Source organism: Haliotis rubra, unplaced genomic scaffold, assembly GCF_003918875.1.
Source record: "Haliotis rubra isolate DU_JTF1 unplaced genomic scaffold, ASM391887v1 Scf34, whole genome shotgun sequence".
NCBI lineage: Eukaryota > Metazoa > Mollusca > Gastropoda > Lepetellida > Haliotidae > Haliotis > Haliotis rubra.
Genome location: NW_025767013.1, coordinates 2,645,286 through 2,668,670, shown reverse-complemented (window position 1 = coordinate 2,668,670; position 23,385 = coordinate 2,645,286). Strand labels below are relative to the sequence as shown.

The window sequence follows — 23,385 nt, the reverse complement described above, 5'->3', positions numbered from 1 at the left end:
GTGTGCGAGGACCAGACCCCCTGGGGTCAGCGCAAGACTTTGAAGCACCGACAGTCGGCCCAGGGCGACATGCCTCATACAATATAAGATTTCATGAGCTGCGTGTCTGCATGAGGTGCCTAAGTACCAAGATTACTTACTCCCGAGATATTACTTTCTGATTAACTTTGTTTTAACGGACTTGATGTTTAATTTGTTTTCGCAACAGGTTGAAATTGTTTCACAGTCAGTTTTGTGTTCATGCTAGTATTTATTCCCTGAACTACTGACATTTATTTCTCTTGATTTTTCCCAGAAGCATCCCCAGGAGGAGATGTTCATCGGGTTCTCCTCGCAGGGATATGATCGTAGTGTTTCTTGAATGAGATTTTCGCACATATTGGCAGCATGGCGGTCCCTATGTTTTATGCTTGACGCTGCCGAGTCAGTTCTGGCATGTACCAAGTTCAATTAAATACCTTTTTCTAACCACACAACTTCCAATTTGAAACATTTATTTTATGACATTGTATTTAATATGGTGATGAAATTGAGGCAGTAAGAACCATGTCTGTGCAACTTAGCAGTCGTATATATTTCAGTGATTGACATTGTTGGTTGAAATTTGCCTCTTTTCCATAAAGTGTTATTTTTTATTATTCCTTCTACATGGAGCCCCTGAGCAGGATGAATCTCCTGTCTATTAGGAGCGATTCTAACTACAACATGACCATGTCTTTATGAATCTCTATAAAATAGTGATTATAGTTGGTGTTCACAAAACGATGAACACATCCTGTACCATCCTTGGTACCCATTACAAACACATGCAGAGGCAAGTCAATTGTTGACCTTCACATTTGTTTGAAACTTGAGTGAGTGTTATTTAATGGCTGAGTCAGCAGTATTTCATAATCATGGCAGCCATATTACAATCTTAGATTCTCAGAACTTCCATAGTAGGTGAGCGAATATGTCTTGAGCAGAAAATACTATGAAAAAGTTTGTAAGTGTATTACAAATTTCAGTGAAGCCAGAGAGCATAAAATGCGATGTTACATTCAATGTGTCATGATGCTCGAGGTTAAGGGTCTGTAAACTTTTGCAATTATTCAGTTTGTATTCAAACTTAGTTGTAGGTCCCAAATTAAATTTAGCAGTCTCAAATCAATGAGACACACCTCAACATTCAAAGTACGTAAGGTTTATCTACTAATTGACTCACTGGCTGTGTAGTTGAACAGACAGTTAAGAATCACTTGGGAATCGACCTGGATCTCGGAACAAGCCAGGACTTTGTGTAGTGAGGGAAAGTAAGGTGGACATCATCGGAAGCAAAAATACAAGTGATTATTAAGCAGTATGGATTCTGGCAGGTTACACTCTCCAACAAAAATTAATAGAATTTAGATAAACTCTTTGAATGGTATTTAGAAGTGATGCGCATCAAGGGGAGAATTTTATGGATGTACCTTCTGTAATGTGAAGAACAGGACATTTCTAAGTATATTCTTGGTCAGCTACAAAATCCCTTTAGATATTAGCTGGACATAAAATGCAATGAAGTGTTTGAGTCCACTTGCCCAGACATGTTTTGGGGATACTTTTAGATTTTATATTACTATACAAAATATACAAGCTGAGCTAATAGAGCAAAGCAGTTTGGCTTTAGATAAGTGGTTATTGTTGCAAACTGGCATCCCACTGTGCAGATTTTTTATATCCTGGCGTGTGATATGGGGTTGTGGGATAGCCTAGTGGTTCATGTGTTCACCATACTGATGACTTGGTTCGAGTCTCCACAATCGGTGACCGGTGAAGGTCCGGGTTAGAATGAATTTTCAGTAGCCTATGCTTGTCGTAAGAGGCGACTAACGGGATCGGGTGGTCAGGCTCTCTGGCTTGGTTGACACATGTCATCGGTTCCCAATTGTGCAGATCGATGTTCATGCTGTTGATGGTCCAGACTCGATTATTTACAGACTTATTATTTCACTTATAGTGTGTGGCATGTTTCTGGACCTTGTTGGATCTTCCTTCGATGATCCATTACCATTTCAGTATTGTGTGTTTTGTTTGTTGTTTGCTGTTTGTTTAACGCCACACTCAGCAATGTCCCAACTATACGATGGCGGTCAATAATTGAATCTGGACCAGACAATCCAGTGATCAACATCGTGAACATTGATCTTCAGATATGATGGCATGTGTCAACCAAGTCAGTAAACCTCCAAGAACTAACGTGCATTAAGTTTAGTTTTATCTAGATATGAATGTGTTGTCAGCAATTCATTAAGTTAATGTTCAGGTAACATGTTTCAGCAAACTTACTTGTGTATGAATGTACAAACCACTGATGCTAAGTACCATGGATGTCTAAATGTAAGCTTTGAAAAAAGGAAAAAGTAATGGATTTTTCACGCAAATATGTAGATTTCCAGGCTTATCTTTTGAACCACTAATTTTTATATTTTTATCTACTTCCACAAAGTAGATATTGACTAAAGAACTGTCGGAAATAGAAAAGAACTGTTTTTAGGCTGTTACTCTGTATCCCTAAAATTGACACAACTGCAAGTAGCATATGTAGAAATAACCCACATCGGCCTAACTTGGCATTCAGTGGGATGCGTAATAGGATATCCAGAAAAGCATGTTTACTCGTAAATTGGCAGACACTCGAAGGGAACAGTCCACTGTCAGGGAGTAGAGCAGGGTGAGCCTGAAGCAGGCTTGTTACTGAGAAGTTTGATTGTGGGTAAATAGAACTTTGTTCTGATTAAATGATAAATGATATCTCTTCTCAAAATTGATTTGACTTTCAATTACTATCTAATATAAAAACAGGTTTGTCACTTAGAGGTTTGATTAGCGTTTATTGATAGAAAAGCCCCCTCCCAATAATAGCATATGTACAACAGAAGTTAATTGAAAGCGTTTTGTTGGAGAGATATAGATATGTACATATTTGAAAACATTCTGATTTGCAGTAAATGAGACACCTGCATTGCCATGTAAGATCACGATTAATACCAATCAGTGTTCTAATTTTAACAATACTTTCTAAAGATTGTAACAGTTTATGTCTTTGAGTAGTATACAATGGACATTCAAAGGAAGTAATGAAAAAACGTTCTCACATCCATGGCCACATTGACATGATTAAGTCATATTTTTGAATATGTATTCGTAAAATCGGGTAAACCTTAGAAAAATACGAATAGCTGCTGAAAACAATAGATCAGACTATAGATGGCAATTAGGTCGCTCAGCCGGGTATGACGACGGACCATCGACTCACCTGGCATGAAATGCACGTGCTACCTACAGGCACAAGGGGTCATATCAAAGATATTTTGTGCTTTTTCATGTGTGTTGACTATGTTTCATCTATTGATTAACATCTTACGTGTCTTTCTTTCATATAGTTTATGTTGAGATATGTAAAAGAGTATGATACCTGATAACCACAGAAACGCATCGTATTAAATGTCTCAAAATATACAGGTGGCATGACCACCCAATCGTGAAGATCAACAGGACTGGATATTATTTGTAAATTGTTATGACGTGTACTTCCCAGTATAATTGCCTTAAAGGATTATCTTATCTTAGCTGATATCTCTATCCCCCAGCCCGACCCCAACGATCGTCTGTGACACCCGTTCAGGTTTTGCTTTTGAGACGAACTCTCCTATCTGTTTCTTTTCATAGTGACAGTGAGACTCCATGGTAGCTACATCCTTAATAGTTTCAGCATGAAAGTTATTATTTTTAACGTCAGCTATCGTTTATAATGAAGCTACGTCTAATTTCAAATTGGGCATTTAAAAAGTGTCCTTTGTAATACAATATCCTCGCACACTAATTTGCATAAAGCTATGGTCTGTTACAAATAAATCGTTTTGGACTCAGAAAAACCCGCATTGCTCATTTCTGCACTAATCTCTCCTCAGTAAAGTCCTTTTTCTATGTTTCCTATGTCCCTACCACTGAGACTGTAGTTAGGCCGAACTTAGTTTAACAGATATATCACACTTGCACACACCAACTACATAAATTGTAGAGATAAATGAGAAAATACAGTTTTTTTTCTATTTCCGACAGTACTTTAGTTTATTTTTTATGTTGCTGTGGATACTGGGTTGGAATGTTACACATAACATCAATGGATAATATGTTTTCATTGTTCCTCAAAGTCAGCACTGAAATAAAAATGTAAATGTGAAGAATTGTGGCATGTTTCATCACAAGGATATTTTACAAAACCCCTCAAACATTATAAGTTGTCCACTGGCCACAAGGGGAACATGGCTTGATTTACCCTCTATGTTTGTTTATGTTCCCTGAGTCCGAAGGTGAGGTGAGGTGAAATCGGGTTTAACGTCGTGCTGTAGAATATTTCACTCATATGACGATGTGCATGCGTGTGTATGTGTAGGTGCGGCTGCTTGTACTAGCCCAGACTGAAGCTGGTTTTATAGTGCTAGCCCACTGAGATACCATGCTGCAGTGAAGCATGATTACCCCACTCAAGACACATTATACTGACTCCGAGCCAACCAGTCCTTGTTGTACCCATTAATGCCGAGCGCCATGCAGGAACCAACAAGTACCATATTTTAACATCTTATGGTATGACGCGGTTGGGGATCGAACCCGCGACCTTCCGCTCTCCGGGCGGACGCTCTAACCACTACACCACGGAGGCGGTCTGAGTCCGAAGGGGAACATAAATAAACATAGAGGATACATCAACCCATGGGCCCCGAGGGACCAGTGAACAGTCTATTTATCTTACCGAACACCTCAATGTTAATTTTGAAGTGTTTGAAGCACAGGTATTGGATCATAATAAGCAGTACCGGAGTTAGGCAACACTCCAAATGCTACAAGCATGAAGTACCAAATGAATTCCCATAGTTTGGCATTTCCAGCGGTAACATAGAAAATGTTACTCGCTTGTAACTGGGGTACATTCATTGCCTCAGCCAATCAGAAAATGACATGTATGTGTGAGGTAAGACCAAGTGTCTTATTCCTGTGCACCTGGAGAGTGTCTTCTCCAGAAGTCTATATGCTGTCAATAAGACTTTGGATGTTTTTCAACATGTTTCCTTACAATCTGTTATAATTGTTAATCTTGTAAGGGCTTGAATGGTGTTTCAGATGACATGTTTTTGCAGGGATTACATTAGGAGGAATGAGAAGTAGTTGTCAATGTGTTTGACTTGTTTTACATCAATTTGCTTCATATATTATCGCTAGTATAAATTAGATTGCAAAAATAACTCATTTCAGATAGTTTGAAATGTCTAGACACTACTTGTATGAAAACTATATATCATTGAGAAGTAATTAAGATATCAAATACAGATATTTTATAGCTTAGTAACTGTTATTGCCAGATAAATCAATGTGGCATTGCTAAAAAGGACTCTGAACAATGTAGAGAGATGATATTACATCTTTAGTAGATCTGTTCTATAGTCACGTTCGTGTCATGATGTGTAAAAGTTAATCAGACGAAAATGTCACGTACTTAAATGTCCCCGTTGTTGAGGTAGCATGGCGTCCGTGTCAGTGTACTGCACCTTGTTATGTTTCTTTAGTATTGCTGGAAATGTTCCAACCATGTACTAAGGAAGAGATTATAATGCATCTTGTTGGCACGCAGAATCATGCATCATTAACACCCTCTGCAAGTAATTGTCAAGTGTATCATAGGTCAGCTTTAAAACCCAAGGTATAATATAGAATAGCTAGTTTATTGAAACACCTGTGTATTGTTTTCTCTAATGAATGCAAATGTTACCTAATGTTACCTGGCTGAGAGATTCTGATGGCTAATTTAAATATTCAACACCATGTTTATACTATCCTTATGAATCCTTCATTGACAGGTGTCTGCTTCATTTTCAGTGTGGACAGGTTAATTGTTTTCAACATGGCCTTGATTTTGGCATTTTTTAGTTGTGCTTTTCTCTTTACAAGGCGGTAGGGAAGCCTTTTGGTTAAAGTGTTAGCTTATCATGCGGAAGACCTGGGTTTGATTCCCTGCATGGGTACAATGTGTGAAGCCCATTTCAGGTGTTCCCCATTGTGATATTGTTGAAATATTGCTAAAAGTGACATAAAACTAAAACTCACTCACTCATTCCTTGTTAAGACCATGGTGAAGGTGCTGTCTCACCTTTTTGAAACCATGGGGTAATACAACATACATAAAATAATCAGACCTGTGAAGATCCGGGTTAGAATTGATCTTCAGTAACCCATGCTTGTCGTAAGAGGCACCTAATGTTATCAGGGGGTCAGGCTCCTTTCTCAACTCCCTGGGGAGTATACAACCCAAGTTACTACTAAGACACTGGAGGAATAAAGGCATAAAAAAGGGCACCTGCTCAATGCGACATTGTCTCATGGTCTTATTGAGACCATAAGTGATTCAGGAACAAATCCTTATACTAAAGGACCTGTCAAACATGGTCACCCCTCGAACTAGTCCCCGCAACCAACGTTGCTCGACTTCATCAAATTTGTAACCCATGTGTTGCACACAGGACCACGGGCAAATACCTGGTGCTTTTGCAATCAAGTTAATTAGGTTTATCTTCATTCGTTCATGTCAAAACAATCTGCAAGAACCTGTAAAACAATTTCACTCAAGATTGACGTCGCTTAAATGTAATGAATGACACCAACAAATAGAACTCAGGACTTTCATGGGACAAGCACTCACATTATGATTACTTTGGCAGACCAACTTAAGGATGACATGGTAAGCGATGGAGCTTGAACTTCACATCCATCATGAGGGAAATATTGGGACAGAAGTACTGGTTAACACCAGTGAAACATGAAAATCTAAATTAATGTTCAATTCTTGTTTGGTGGAACATTTGAAGCAGAATTTGAAATGAAACAAATGTAATCAGCAGAAACAAAACTGTGGAGAAGTGAAAGAACAAAAAGTATGTGTACCCATTTCTAAAATTAATTGAAGTGCCTCAAGTTATTTAGATTTGACCTTATTTCCCTGAGTGCACGAATGTTAGAAATCAAATTATGCAATAAGATTGAATTTCTTGAAAACATTTGGAAATCACATGCCAAGACACTCATCTTCCAGTACAAATGGTAAAACGAACTGGAGTGGGCCACAATTAGCCAGAAGACAGGTTATCCGTTTATCCATCCTTGCTAACTTATAACACAATGTACATTTGTAAATCTTAGACTTCAGTGATAACAACAGTCACCAGTTCTAAATCACCTAAGACATTTGTGAAGTATCACAGAGAAACAATGAAGGTTTGTCACTGGAAACAAACCATCCCCTCTGTAGAACTTGTTGCCATGGAAAAGTAAAAGATATGAATAAAACATAAGAGTATCAAAAGGAGCAAGTACAGCACTTGCCTGTTGTAACCTGGTAGTTACTACATGGTTTCGCCCTACTGATTCTCACTGGATAATGCTTGCTCTGCCCCCTTTCGTGCGCCAAAACTATGACGTCATCGTAAACAGGTTTCGCCAGAAGGAAGTTGAGATGCATTGTAGAACATAAAAACAAGTACAATGTTGGCAAATTTATTTAGGAAAAAATGAACATCATATTAAAACATTTGTATTAAACTACAAAAAGAGCAAAGAAATTAAAATTTAGATTGTTTTCAATCTTGAATTGAAATTTCAAGAACAGTTCCGATACACAAGTTCGTCTGATTGTTTTCAATCTGGAATGAAAAGTTAAACATGCAGTTTTGATACACAATAGATGGTGTGGACGCCACCGTCTCCGTGACTTGCGACGCCGTGTTTACAGTGGGCAGAGGGCTCCGTTTTCATTCGTTTAGGTACAAGAGGTGGATCCAGTTTGTTTTCGATGGCTGACAACATAGACTGTGACGGTCGCTTGTATTTTCTCACTGCCTCAGCGCTTCTGTGCCCGGTTATTCGCCTTATTTCCTGCTCTTCTACTCCCTCTTCATACAAACGTGTAGCACACGTGCGCTTCCCGGAGTGGTTTGTGAAGTAGCCAGGAATACCAGCGGAAGTGCACATATTCTTCACTAAAGTGCTCAGTTTGTTGACACCAATCACCTGACTGGAAAATCGAATGTTGTCATTTCCTTTAGCCGAAAGGGGTCTCCTGTAAAACGGTCCACTGTTGTCAATCTTGGATAGATACAGTTCATACAGGCATGGTAAGTTTGCAGTGGAGTGGTGACGCAATACTTTTGCCTCGACTGCCTGGTGTGCCAAACCTCCAGTGTAATTTTTTCGATATATGGTCCCATCTGATCAGTCCCGACCAAAATTTGATTAGCTTGTAGGCTTCTGTGTTCATCACAGGCTAATGTCCGAAAATTTTACAGTTGTAGAAGAACACTGTGTTCAGGTGACTTTGGCTGGTTTTATCCCCAAGCAATTCTTTATCCTATAAAGTTTTCTCGGTTTCTTTGCTGATGGGTTCAGCTTGTTTAACAGTCGTGCCGATACCTTTTGCTGTTAATCTTCGCATCTCGGCACTCAGAACTTGTCGGAAACGCTGCCACGCTAGATTTTTCGTATCCAAAAAGTTAACGCTGATGTTTCCCATTTCCCGCATGCGACGTAGCAAATCGGCACCTAAGAGATAGAGGGTTTTGGGTGGATTTTCTGAACCATCTACCTTTCGCGCTTCCAACACAAACCTGGACAGATGGTTGTTTACATCGGCGGATGTAAAGTCTTTGATCTCTGGCACACAAATATCTTGTCGGGATCCTCGCCATTGGTCGAAAACACGAATCGCCCACTTCGTGTTATTTCGAGTGTTCTTACTTTCAGCATCAGCTATGCGTTGCAAAATATGGTTCTTTTGATACGATTTTCGCAAATCGTTCAGTTTGAGCGGGTGGATCAACAGGATTAGTAATGTCATTAGGCCTATTTTCTTCAGAAAACGGGTTGAATTGAAGATCAAATAATCCAACATCCAGGTCAATTTGGTCGCTTCCACTCACTTCGTAAATGTTCAAAGACTGGGATAAAGTTAGGTCCTCAAACTTTAAATTCAACTCCATCGCCTCACCAACTTGGGAAAGTGTAATATCATCAATTTCATCATTCCACTCATTCACACTATCACTGCTGGGTATGAAAGTTGTTTCCACATCCTCCATGGCTGAGAATTAATTTTTGAAAACTTGAACGACCTAAGATGGCGCGTATATGTGATATTCATGAAGTCATAGGGTTCACCCATTTTCCCGCCACTTTGCTTTAAACACACCGCTGAAATCTCATGGTACAAGTCTGTTACCCCACCCACGACTCGAGGTTCGTCTAGTTACAACATGATTTGTCCTGGCTTTTGATTGACAGGTGTAGTGGCATCTCTGGCTACGCCCTAGTGCCCTACGCCTGTCAATCAAAAGCCAGGACAAACCATGTTGTAACTAGACGAACCTCTCGTGTGCCAATGGGGTAACTTTAACATATAAATTTGCCATGAGGGATTTTAAATTTAGCCTGTTCATTTCTCCCCTAACGATACATGCCAAATATTATCCTTACGTCAGTTTCGGAGAATATCTGTTTCATTTGTGGTCACTGCACCATGTCCAAAGATATAAGGCACAGTCTATAATTCTAAAACATTAAGTCATGATCTACATGTATCCCATAATGGTACATACAAAGCATCATCTTTGTATCTACATCTTTGTATCTGCAGCAGACTAACATCTGGTCTCTGAAATGAACATATTTTACAGAAAAAAACAGTTCCTAAAATATAATCATAAAATATAATGGAAAGGAGCCCAGAGACTTTTTTCATTTCTGAAACTGTGGAAATCTAGATTTGCCACATATTCTAGACTTGCATGGGCTTTCTTGGATAAATTTGTTTCAGGGTCTGTATGACAGACTACAGTTTCCTGTGGCCAGTAGGCATGTATTTCCGGAAGTCTGTATGGTGTCTTGATGTTACTGTCCTCACACCACAGTAATCAGTATAGGCAATATTTCATTGTTTGTCATAGATAGATTGCAAGCATTTGAACTGATGCATATCAGAGAAGAATGCATATGAAATTTACTTGTATATTTTGCATAATTAGTTTAATGTTGAAAAATTTCCTTTTGCTCGATGGCCTGCTGGAAGAGAACAAAGTCAAAAATATTAAATTATTAATCAAGTGAGAGCTCCTGTATATTTAGGAAATAAACATATATTGTGTTGAAAAATCAGAGGTATATAACGAAATTATAGTAGGTCTAAATTTGATTTAATACCGAAAGTGTGACTGAAATTGAAACACACACATACATATTGTATGACTTTCAGCTTTGATACTGAAGTGAGTGAGTGAGTTTGGTTTCACGCCACTCTTTGCAATATTCCAGCAATTTCATGGCTTGGTTCGATACTCAAGAAATCTGATAGGGATACACTTGAATTGATGTGCTGTGTCTTGTTGTCAGGAAGCTGTCCTACCTCTATCCTTCCACTAGCAACAGAAACACTGAAGTGAAGTGTATGGTGACATGACTCTTTATATCTGAAACGACACGTGACGATCCAGGTTAGAATTGATCTTCAGTAACCACTGCTTGTTGTAAGAGGCGAACGGGATTTGATGGTTGACACATGCCATCGTATCCCAGTTGCGTAGATCAATGCTCACTCGATTGTCTGGTCCAGACTCAATTGTTTACAGACCAACGCCATTTATCTGGAATATTGTTGAGCACTCACTCACTCACTTTTACTCACCTCCTAAGACTCACTCACTCCAGTTCTCACCGGGATCTCCACTCACTCACTCACTCACCACTCTCACTCCTCACTCACTCACTCCTCACTCATGTACCCTCTTAGTCACCTCCTAAGACAGCCATGGCTTGCTGGAGACCAGTTCTAACCGGGATCTCCATGGGTCATTGTAAATGTACCTTCTTGGTTCTGGGTGACAAGCAACTTTCAGGTCACTGACATGATACACTCTTCATATCACTCTCTCTCTCTCCCTCTCTCTCTCTCACTCACTCACTCAAACCGCCTCCTTGGTGTAGTGGTTAAAGCGTCCGCCCGGAGAGCGGAAGGTCGCGGGTTCGATCCCCGACCGCGTCATACCAAAAGATGTTAAAATATGGTACTTGTTGGTCCCTGCCTGGTGCTCGGCATTAATGGGTACAACAAGGACTGGTCGGCTCGGAGTCAGTATACTGTGTCTGAGTGGGGTATTCATTATGCACTGCGGCATGGTATCTCAGTGGGCTAGCACTATAAAACCAGCTTAAGTCTGGGCTAGTACAAGCAGCCACACATACACATACACACGCATGCACGTCGTCATATGAACGAAATATTCTCAAGCCCGTAAACCGAATTTCCTCACCTCACCTACCTCACCTCACTCACTGGAACCACCATTACAGAAAACCTGGTCTCTTTTAATGACATTTCTTGAGGTACTCACAAGTCTCACCTAAGTTCAGTCTGCCTTGATAACCTAATGGTTACATACAGCTTTAAAATTATTTTCTCATAAATACTATGCTGCTTTGTCTCTTATGACGCCTTCATAATCAATCAGAGGCAATTATACCAGTCAAATTTGTGAAGAAAGTGGAACATATATACCATTAATATGACAAATGAGCACCTTTTTGAAGTTTTAATCATTTTACGCTTACACCTACCTCTGAAAAATGTTACAGCACAATTTTCTTTGTCAGACCTTTTTGAACTGTAAATGGTTTGAGATTTAAGTCTAAGTTCATTATCTACACTGTCAGATGAAATGGGTCTGTGGTTGAACAACTTAAGTCGCATCCATCTTCAACTCTGCAAGTTAATGGCTAGGCTCAAATGTACAACTATACTGGCATTTTTTTCTAGATTTCGATTTGAATTATTGATCAAAACCTCGTGAATTTCCAGTTTGAAGCCAAGAGTTTTCTGGACAATTTGACAAGCAGTGCAAGGATGTGGAAGAAACTGCAGGATGCTATATTGAGTGACTTTTCCTTCAATGATTTGCCACCATCTTTGTGGACCGAAGTCCAGATGGAGTGAACTCCGCCCCTGATGCCGTGAATCTCCACCTGATGCCATGAAGAGTGTTTTGTGACTGAGAGTGGTATTGTTTGTCACATGACTGACATTCCAGAGAATCAAACTGTCAGTCCTAATTTGCTGTTTTCACTCTTCAAGGTTTGATGGACAGAACTTCCCAGTGACTTCTTCTTTAATTGTCTCCTCTGTACATTCTACTCTGCTGCACAGTCCAACTGAAGACTGTATGGCTGGGACACTGTAGTCTAATTGTTCCCTGTGCCCTGTAAGGGAGGAAGTTAGGGTCCGAGACCCGTGTTTATGTTTGTAGCAAAGATGAAACAGAATGTATGGTTTAAGAGACCCTCAATGATATTGCAGACAGAAATCTATTGGCAATAATTTTCTCAGCAAAAATCTGGTGATGTGAGGTTGCAATGTCAGACTTCCGCTAGAAATTGTATTTTTATTCTGGGGTCTATAGGATTTTCCCCCATATATTCTGGAAAATAAATATTTTGAGAACACATTCTAATTTTTCGAGATTTTATAGGACAGACTTGTTTGATTTAATGCTAAATACGCCCACTCTCAAACACAACTGTCCCAGTAATCTTGATTTCAGAATTTATGTACATGTCTGTTTCCACAACCACCATACAACAATGCAGCTTGCACTTGACTTAATAAACTCCGCAAGTATACTTGTCATGGAATCTGGTGCAACTTTATATTTATTGAAGTTCCTTCTTTGGATATGCAGGGACAGGACGCATTAATCAATTCTTACAATCATCCAGTGAATACTGGTTGTGCCAAGAATCTTAACATGTGGGGGAATGAATGGTATATCTTTTACCATATAGACATTACACAGATCCAAATTTTTTAAATGCGGCGTAAGACAAAGCCAATGTTTGTTGAATTGGGAATTAAGGGATCAGTGGTAAATAGACACAGTAATCTCCCCTTTACATTTTGTTTTGGGAGCAAGGTTTAGGGGATTTGGTTGTATTTGTCATCTTGATGCGTATATACACTTGGAAAAAAGTATCGCAACACACCATATTTTTCATAGTTTCAATATATTAACATTAACCATTGCAAAGAACTTCTCCAAACCTCAATTTAATGCACCAGCTGGATAAATGGACCCTCAAGGAATAATTAAATGGCAATTTGAAATGCTAAAAGAATGAAAAAACTGCAGTTTATTCATAAAAACTAATATGACAAGAAACTTGACCATTTTGTAGTGCTATTACCTACAGTCATATGATGCTAACAAGTGTGTTCATTTTTAAGATTCTGGTATATAGTCCTCCAAAAATTATATATAGGGGCAGTGGGGGTGCCTAGTGGTTAAAGCGGTCGCTCGTCATGCTGAAGACCCGGGTTCGAATCCCCACATGGGTACAATGTGTGAAGCCCATTTCTGGTGCCCCCTGCCGAGGAATAATGCTCAAACATGCTCCACAGGATTGAAATCTGGACTCATGGCGGGCCAAGGTAGAGTTACTATCACCTCTTGACATAAGAAATAACCAACAGAATGTGCACGGTGTGGCCTAGCATTGTCGTCCAGGAAGACTGGCCTTGTGTTCAGAGGAGGGTCACTGAAATGTGGTACAACAACCCCCGTCTTAGATGTCAGTGATGTACTGTTGTCCATTCAGATTTTGTCTGATCGTTACAAGATCAAGTCTACAGTCAAATGAGAGGTACCTCTGAGAAGCACCCTGTGATGAGCAGACGCTTGAACCACTAGGCTACACCACCCCCCGTCAATAACAACAAAAATCTGATGTGATACCTACCTTTGATCGTAGCACATGCATATATAAAAATCAATGTATGATGTGCTCAAAACATCTAAATAATCGTACAAACATAATTATGATATAGGAATATAAATGGCTATGTGGAGGTTAAAATCGTAGGTGTTGTGATACATTTTTTATGTGTATATGTTTAGTGTTATAAATAAAGTAACCAAGTAAATTTTAGAGCTATGAATCATTTAGAAAAGAGTTTTTTAATGTGATAACTCAGCTTAGATATTGTTGTGTAACATTAGAATGACATAGTTCTAAAGGACAAGGTGTGTTAAGGGTGTTTTTTGGCCCACAAACAGAATTGGCTGAACACATTTTATTTGTTTAGAGACAAGATAGCTTTGCATAAAAAAGCTATTTTTTAAATGATCTGAGGCCATAATTTCAATGCAGGGGGCCCAAATGGGTTTTATCAGTTCCCATGAAAAATAACAAGAAGTCTTAAATATCAGTGTGCCATTATGACTTATATACAACTATCAGTTTATTTACATACAAATAGTATCAGTTTTACAACAGGTATTTAGGATGAAGAAACATGTCAACATCAATCACAAGGTTTTAACTTTAAGGGGCCCAATTAGGGTTGCAAAACATTGTGGACAGTAATTCAATTACTTGCCAATTGATTAAAAAAAACCCCTCATTATTCACAATTTTCTTTGCAAATATAAACTGTAGGTCAATTTTACAACATGTACTTATGATAACCAATCATGTCCCACTAAAAGTCACAGGTCTTCACCTCAAAGGGGCCTATTTCAGGTGAAATTACATTCTTGGCACAGCTTGATTTAACACCATGTGTGTGTTAAGTCAGTATTTACAACATTCTTGCAAATAAACAGTAAACATCTCATTCACAACATGCTGTTACACTAACCAGTCATGTTGCACTACAAATCAGGTCTTGACCTCAAAGGGGGCCCATTTCGGGTGAAATTACATTCTTGGCACAGCTTGATTTTGACACCAAGTAAGTGTTAAAAGTCAGTATTCAAAAATCTTCAAAAAGTACTTATTCACAACTCATTCACTGTAAAGATATATAAAACATCCACTTTCCCTCTTCATCCACATGGTCATCAATCTCTGAATCAGTTTCTGAATCACTGTCAAAAACTGCAGCATTCAACCGTATCACTAGAGTTGCTGGAAACAGGCATATTGTCTTGGTGTCTGACATACCCAGATCTTCTCTCAACTGAAAAACAGATGACTTTATATCAAAAGAGAATTCTGTTTTAAAAACTTTGATATTATAAATCATAATTATAAGGGTAACATTACATATTTATTTTCAAATGTCAGTAGTCTGGCTTTGAAGGCTTATGCAGATTTAATCACAACTGAGGCATCAGTATTTCTGAAATTCGGTCACATTAAATTAGAAAATTGAAAAAAAATAATATTGATTATTTTTTAACACACATATGCTTACCTTCAACCTCAAGTTTTAAGTTGTCATCTTCATGAAATGACACTCCTGAAATCAGTCCAAGCAAATTTCTCTTATCTGAAAACAAATATTTGAAACCATAAAAGAATTATCTTTATGTTCAAGAAATTGGTGCGTTCTAATTTTACTAATGCTAAATATGTCATTAGTATAGTTATATAGGGAAGGGAATTGACCTCCAATAGCATAATCAATTGTTGAGGCCACCTTTTGATCAATTATAGATATAAGATAAAAACAACTGTTAGAGCACATGAAAACAAAGGTAATCAGTCCTCAGTTTCAATATGACAGTTGAAACCAATAGTCATTGATTCTGTATACATTTTTAAGAAGAAATAGTGAACGCTTTAATTGATTATCGGTAATTGACTGGCAGCCCACAAAATATCCATAAACTAATTATTTGTTTGATCAGTACACCACTAAAGTACTGTCTGAAATGCTAGAAAAATGCTTTTTGACTTATATTTAAAATTCAGAGGTATTACAGTTACTTAAATAACAAATATCACTTCAAGAAACATCTACCTAATGTAGACCGAGGGAATAAATTTTGAGACGGGCTCTAAAATCTGTTTTTACTGATGAAAATACCAAAAACTTAGAAAAATAAGGGGTAGTTGGACGTTATTTGAAACAAACATTAACTGCCTGTGTTACGTCATCAGCATGCACGGTATCGACAGGTGAAATTGACACCTGAGCACACGCTCGGGCGAGGGGTCATCTCAATAGATGTTTTCTGCAAAATGTTGAATATATGTACGTATAGTATAGGCATCAGTTATGTAAGGGATCATTTGTGTATGTGTGTTTGTTTTGAAATAAACATACGAATTTCTGTACATTGGAAAGAATCCTATCACTTGTGTTATCTTATCGATTGATTGTAGAAATGTGCAACGTTTTAATAAATGTTTTGCATGTCAACAGTATATTTCATTGAAAAAATATGGATGTAATTCAGTCAGTTTAATCTAGTTGTGAACATTGGCCAAAGATTTAACGAAGTCACTGGTGTAGCTTCTTTAGAATATATATATTTTTCTTCTCATAAAGTTTGTAGACCGCCCGTCTAAGCACTCCCTTGTCAAAGTTGTCAAGGATGGTTTTACGTCTCGGTTTTGCATTTGAGACGGTCCCTGTCTTGTCTGATTTGTTTACAATATTGTAAACTTGTTGGTAAGACATGCCAACAGCTCTACAACATCTGTAATAAACCCTTTCTAAACTAATGAAAGGTTTACCTCTGTCATTTTTAAGCAGAAAAAAACTATAAACCTTTGCAACAATCGACTGCAAATCGTTGGCCATAGTGGACGCTGTGATAAAGATGTGCATGCATGACGGGAAACTTATTTATCAAGACTTAACATTTATATTAATATATCTTCAATAAAGAAAACGATAATTAAGTAAAGTAACACAAACATTCAACATTGATTTGTTTAGGAAAAACGTTAATTCATATTTTTACACCACCTGTATTATTAGCATAAATGTAAAGACTATTTCAGATTTCTGTTGTTGAACTCTGAAAAAATCTTAAGTTGCTGTTTTGGTACCAAATTCTCTCCTGTAAACTGCCCTTTAAATGCATGGGAATGTTAAATCGATTGAAATAAAAATTAGGTAGACAATAGGCGAGTTGATATATTGACAACATAGTACATTTATCACCTTTGTAAAGATATTAAGGCTAAAAAGCATTTTTCTAGCATTTCCAACAATACTTTAATTAACAGCTCTGGACAGTTTGTAACTATGTACTTAAAGAAATTACCATACTAACATTTTGAAACAATGCTTACCTTCTCCAGGTTCTTTATTGTGTGGGAACAAAGGCAACGAGACAGAGTGGAAAAGTCAGTGTCTTCAGGCTTAAACAAGATTTACATGATGTTAATTCAAGTTTGTTTGAACAGTGTAACTTACATTACCAAACTTAAGAAAATTGTTTGTATAAAATTTGGATTTCATGTGTACAAGTTAAGTTAAACATTGTAAATTGGCTGACCAAACTATTGAGAAAAAAAAAGAAGAAAAAAAACCCATCAGGATTTGAACCTGCATGTCTGATAACAGAAAAAAATTGATAAACCATCACTGTAACCACTAGGCTACAGATTCCACTCTTATGTCTTGTCACTTTAAGCTTATATATTATACCTTGCAACAATGTGTCACTCGGCATCTGCTTGCTTTTCATCATCTTCTAGACCTTGATACAATGTTCTTATTCTAACAATATTAAATGTAGCCTAATATACCCTAGAAAACATCAAGGTACATTATTTTTGTTAAAATGTGTATGTTTATACACAGTTACATCCTGTGGAATGCCAGTGTTATTTGGCAGTGCCAGCTGACACAGAGGGGTTTGCTAAACAGATGATAGACCAAATATGATAAAATTCTAGCATAATTACAAAGATTCTCACCTTTAGTATGCTGCCTGATCATATTGTGAAAAAGCTTTTGATGTCTTCTTACCTTTCCAGCAGTGATCAACAGGGTCTCCAAAAAACTACCCTTGTCTACCTCAAAGTAATCAGCCTTGAGAGTCCCTTACGATATTGAAATTTTTTAATAAACATGCTTGATAAATTCATTTTAGTGCTCTAAAACATTCAAAATAAATAATGAATCTGGTATAGTTATGTAAACGTGAAGGATAGCTTTCAGAGATATTACTTTACGCCAATGTTTATTTTTGAGATGTTGTATGGGGCAATTTCATACAACAGAAAAATGTACATTTTAAACATTTTGATATGAGCAAAAGCGTGACCCACCACAATTTTTTAGGAGTGCATTCTAAATTACTCTCTTCATGTGCGGTAAAAAAATTGAGATGGGTCATGCTTTTGCTCACACTTTTTTATCACTCTGAAAGTATGAAAATGTAGGTTTTTCGAAGATATTGTAAAATAGGTAAACTTTGGGGTCTTCAAAGAGGAAAAAAACAGCACTAAAACATAAAAAAAAGGCATATGGAGGTAATTTCAACAATTTATTTAGCATTTTTTAGTGAGTGCATGCATGTGTGCATGATTGTGTGTGTGATTGCATGTGGTTAAATCAGACAGTTTTTGTAATGTTGCATTCTGACCGTGGGCTTCTTAAAAATGTCCATCAAACCAAAAACTAACTTGGCCTGGCCTAACATAGTACGACAAGAACCACATGACCCTGTTATCTGCATAAGTATAGGCTTTGTATTCACAGTCTGCACATGATCCCTGGTCTGTAGTGTCCAGCAAGAGCTTATGTCATCACTTGATAAATCTTCCCATCTCATGGTCGCTGCATGGAACTAATGAATGGTTCTTCCCAGACAATATATGGTTTCTTGACCTGTCAGGCATGTCAGTTTCCAATCTATCATTGCAAGTAAATATTTCCCATCCTTAAGGTTAGTGGCATTGTGTTCCGTCCGAGTGACTTCATTTACTGATGTGGTTCTTCATGTTGTGAAGACAGCGTGAACACCAGTGTAGAACATGGGGTCAGTGTTCAGTGATTGTTGTAAATATGTGCAAAGAAATGTACAAAATGACCTTTTTGTTCCTGCTTATAAGCATTCTCTAATATACAGTGACATCTAGGAATGGGTTGCTCTCTGTCAGTAGGGGTAGTGTGGATTGATGGTTTTGTTTTTGTTTTGTTTGCTTGTTGTTTATCGCCACACTCAGCTATATTCCAGCCATATGCAGTCTCTAAATAATCAAGTTTGGATTAGACAGTACAGGACTGCCTCCATGGTGTAGTGGTTAGAGCGTCCGCCTGGAGTGCAGAAGGTCGCGGGTTCGATCCCCGACCGCGTCATACCAAAGGACATTAAAATATGGTACTTGTTGGTCCCTGCCTGGCGCTTGGCATTAATGGGTACAACAAGGACTGGTCGGCTCGGAGTCAGTATACTGTGTCTGAGTGGGGTATTCATGCTTCACTGCGGCATGTTATCTCAGTGGGCTAGCACTATAAAACCAGCTTAAGTCTGGGCTAGTACAAGCAGCTGCACATACACATACACACGCATGCACGTCGTCATATGAGCGAAATATTCTCAAAAAAGACGTTAAACCCAATTCCACCACCACCACCAGACTGTACAGTGATCAACATCATGAGCATTGATGTACACAATTGGGATATGATATCTGTCACCCAAGTCAGTGAGCCTGACCATCCTGATCCCCTTAGTTGCCTCTACTTACAACAAGCATGGGTTGCTGAAGAACAATTCTAACCCGGATCTACACAGGCTGGTACATGTGGGTACAGTGTGTGAGGCCCATTTCTGGTGTACCACATGATGATGTTGCTAAGAAATACTGCAGAGACTCACTCACTCACTCACGAACTTAATATTTTCCTTTTTTCCCCATTTGCAAACATTTCAACCTTATGATAAAGGAGTTCATTTTGCTATGTTGGTCAATTATTATTGTTCAGTGTTTAAGCTAGCAGGATGCATCAATAGTATCTTCAACTCATCTCTTAGTACCGTTTCTATGGAAACATGCTGGATAAAGAATCATCTGTTTGTTTCTGTTTCTGAAACTGGAACTCAAAGACTACTCAGTAATTGCTCCCTGAGACTTTGTAAGGCGCCAAGAGTTTAAGGCACTATTGTCAGAAGATTGGCAAAAACGAAATGTTTTTTACATCAGATACTTAGAACCAATGTTTAATCATAAGAAAGAGGTACACACATCAGAAATACAGAGCAATACTTTCTTTTTGTTATTACTGAGGTGAATCTGTTTTAAGAAAAAAAATATTACAATTGCCTGCCGACTTTCAATATTCCGTTAATTATACATCACAAGATACTAGAAATTGTTTATTGTTTAAGTCTGCACTCAGCAGTATTCCAGCTGTATGACAGATACACTTGTAAATATTCAAGTCTGTAATGGAGGGCATTAAGTGACTGTTCTTATGTCAACTGGGGCGGTGGGGTAGCCTAGTGGTTAAAGCGTTGGCTCGTCACGCCGAAGACCCGGGTTCGAATCCCCACATGGGTACAATGTGTGAAGCCCATTTCTGGTGTCCCCCGCCGTGATGTTGCTGGAATATTGCTAAAAGTGGCGTAAAACCAAACTCAGTCAGTCAGTCTTATGTCAACTATTATGATGTGTCTTAAACAAAACTCCATTCCATTTTGTATCAGCTCTTACAACAAATATCCCCAGGGGTATGGTAAATATTCCTCTGACAAAGGGAACGGTGGAGTAGTCTTGAGGTTAAAGCATTCGCTTGTCACACCAAAGGCCCGGGTTCAATTCCCCACATGGGTACAAGGTGTGAAACCAATTTCTGGTATCCCCCGCCATGATATTGCTGAAATATTGCTGAAAGTGGCATAAAACCCAACTCACTCACTCACTCCTCTGTAGATATCTAGTAGATATCTAATTTTGTTCATTATACATTTACATGGGCAATATTTGGTCCAAATGGAACTTATTCTGTGTAGAACTGATCATCATTGGCAAAAACATCTTGACCAAACATCCTGACAGTTTCAGTCTGAACCAGACAATCCAATGACCTGCCAGCATGACAGATGAAGTTATCCATAGAGACTTTTGTTCATGTTATTTTCTTTAGTTAAATATTGGTTAGTAAGAGAAGGTTTTCTGATGCTCTACAAACTATGTCTTTTACAGAAACATTAGCATTCTTTGTTTTGCTTTGCTGATACTGTTGGTGCTATAGACATCACTGCAAACTAAAGCATTTCCCTTTGAGGGCCTCTTTAAGGTAGGCTTAATACTGCCATGTTGCATATCACAGAACAGTGAGAAAAAAATGTATGTTGCTGATTATAAAAAGTCATTGCCAGAGATTAAACAGTCTTGGTTATCTGGCAAAACAGATTCCAATGGACATGAAAGACAGAATTGGGGTGAAAATGATATGATATGGTTCACTGAAAATCAGTGACACCAGGTGTTCGATGTAAGCACTCTTTTGCCATTGCTGATGTCAGAACTGGAAGACATTGCTATGTCATGTTTAATGTTGCTGTGGACAAAACCGCTTGTTACTGGGGTTTGTTTTCTTCAGGCAAATCTTTTCTTAACCTTTATACATCTGGAATAAAAATATGTTTCCCTTTTCATCTGATAGTCATTTTTAGATTATCTATACAGAATAAGGAAACCTTCAATATGGATTTTCTTATGTCAAGATCTTTGGATGTTGAAGCTGATGTTTGTTTTTATGAGTTGTAAAAAGCAGACATCAATAAATGCATCAATTGCCTGCCAGTATATTGATGTGAAGTCATTTAGCTCTGTCAATACATCTTATTTCAACTGAGCCCTGCCAAGACAACTGTTTGTCAGTACAGCAAGAGCTTATGCCAGTTTACACTAACAGGTTCAGATGAAATTATGGCAACATTTCATCCTTGTCAGTTCTTGTCATACCAGTCCAAGAACAAGATTCCTGATTGATCAGGACCATAGGTTCCAATAGCCATCTTCCGGAGGCTGATACAGGCGTAGATGGTGGACGTCAGGACCACCAATAGATTGGACATCTCTTCATGACGTACTCGTCAACTCTGGTAATTTCATTGTACAGCTCAGTCTCTAAGTGCATTGGAAGAAATGGGAAAAATCCAATTCAACTATTTATAGGGATTATTGACTTGTGAGAAGTCATTGGGCCATTTAATAGAGCCGGGAATATTTACGTAGGTATTGATAATTTGATAAATAGACTGTTTCAATGACGGGCATATAGCATGAATAATGCTGAAGTTGGAGGTGCTCTCTAGGTGTCTGTGTGGTGTGTCAATTATTCAAGATTGTTGTCAACTAATAATAAGAGATGTGTCTGGTATGGCAAAAAAAGTTTCGTTGGAAATTGATTTTTTCGATGGCAGTGTCTTTATATGTCCCCTGATGATTCATTGGCCTGAAGAATAGTTCCTTTGTGTAGACTAACACATCAGAACATGGGTACAATAACTGTATCGATTTGGTCTGTCATACAATAAAAGTTGATAAGTTTTTAGATGGAAATAAGAAAGAATAGACTCATAATATACTTGTCTTTTCAATAGGAATCTTAGGCCTGTTATTTTGAATGTAATTGGGTTTTTTATCCTGAGTTGGAAACTACAGAACAATCGTGTGGGCAGATTGCGAATCTTCGAATTGAACATTTGAGACCTTCGTTTCACCATCTTTTTTATCAAGTTAACCTATGTCCCTTTCTCTTTGTGTCCATAGCATATCCTACTCAACAGAAGTTAAGGAGCACACAAATCTGTTTTGTTCCTAAGTGAGGTGAGGTGAAATTGGGTTTAACGTCGTGCTTGAGAATATTTCGCTCATATGGCGACGTGCATGCGTGTGTATGTGTATGTGCGGCTGCTTGTACTAGCCCAGACTGAAGCTGGTTTTATAGTGCTAGCCCACTGAGATACAATGTCGCAGTGAAGCATGAATACCCCACTCAGACACATTATACTGACTCCGAGCCGACCAGTCCTTGTTGTACCCATTAATGCCGAGCGCCAGTTCCTAAGTAAATCTGTCAAGCCATGACTGATAGTGAGCATATTGATACAGGACACCTTCTATTTTTTATGTGTCCAAGTCAGGTAGTTTTAGTACAATATAACCTTGATTGAAAGTCTGAATTTGAAAGATGATTGGAAATCTCTATCACAGAAGTAGTAAATCATAATGTTCAATTCTTTATTCTTTGAATAAATCCTGATTGACTAAAGTGCATTCACCAATGTCAGTGTACACACGTCTTATGATGTGTATGGGCACAATCTGTGAAGCCCATTTCTGGTGACCCCCGCCGTGATGTTGCTGGAATATTGCTATTCCTCAGTCAGTCAGTCAGTAAGTTCCTTTCATTGTTCTTGCAATAAAAAAATATATCAAATGTTTATTCTTTCACATATTCCATATTTAGAAGTACTTGACTGGATAGTGCTGGATTGAACAAATTGATTGTGAAAAACATTTGACTTTCATGGAAATCATCATTTTAAAAACATGAAAGTACTATCTTCCTAA

General features: G+C 38.1%; 1 long non-coding RNA gene across 3 annotated transcripts in view; it reads left to right on the top strand.

Moving 5' to 3' along the window:
• Nucleotides 1–23,385, top strand: part of LOC124284624 — a 147,760-nt gene that overhangs the window by 34,311 nt on the left and 90,064 nt on the right. For 2 of the 3 annotated variants that reach the window (XR_006900598.1, XR_006900599.1), the window contains exon 3: nt 11,918–12,735. The exons of the other annotated variant lie outside the window; for it this stretch is intronic. This is a non-coding gene — a long non-coding RNA (uncharacterized LOC124284624). Of the gene's footprint in view, nt 1–11,917; nt 12,736–23,385 lie in introns of those variants that run through there. 3 annotated transcript variants of the gene reach the window in all.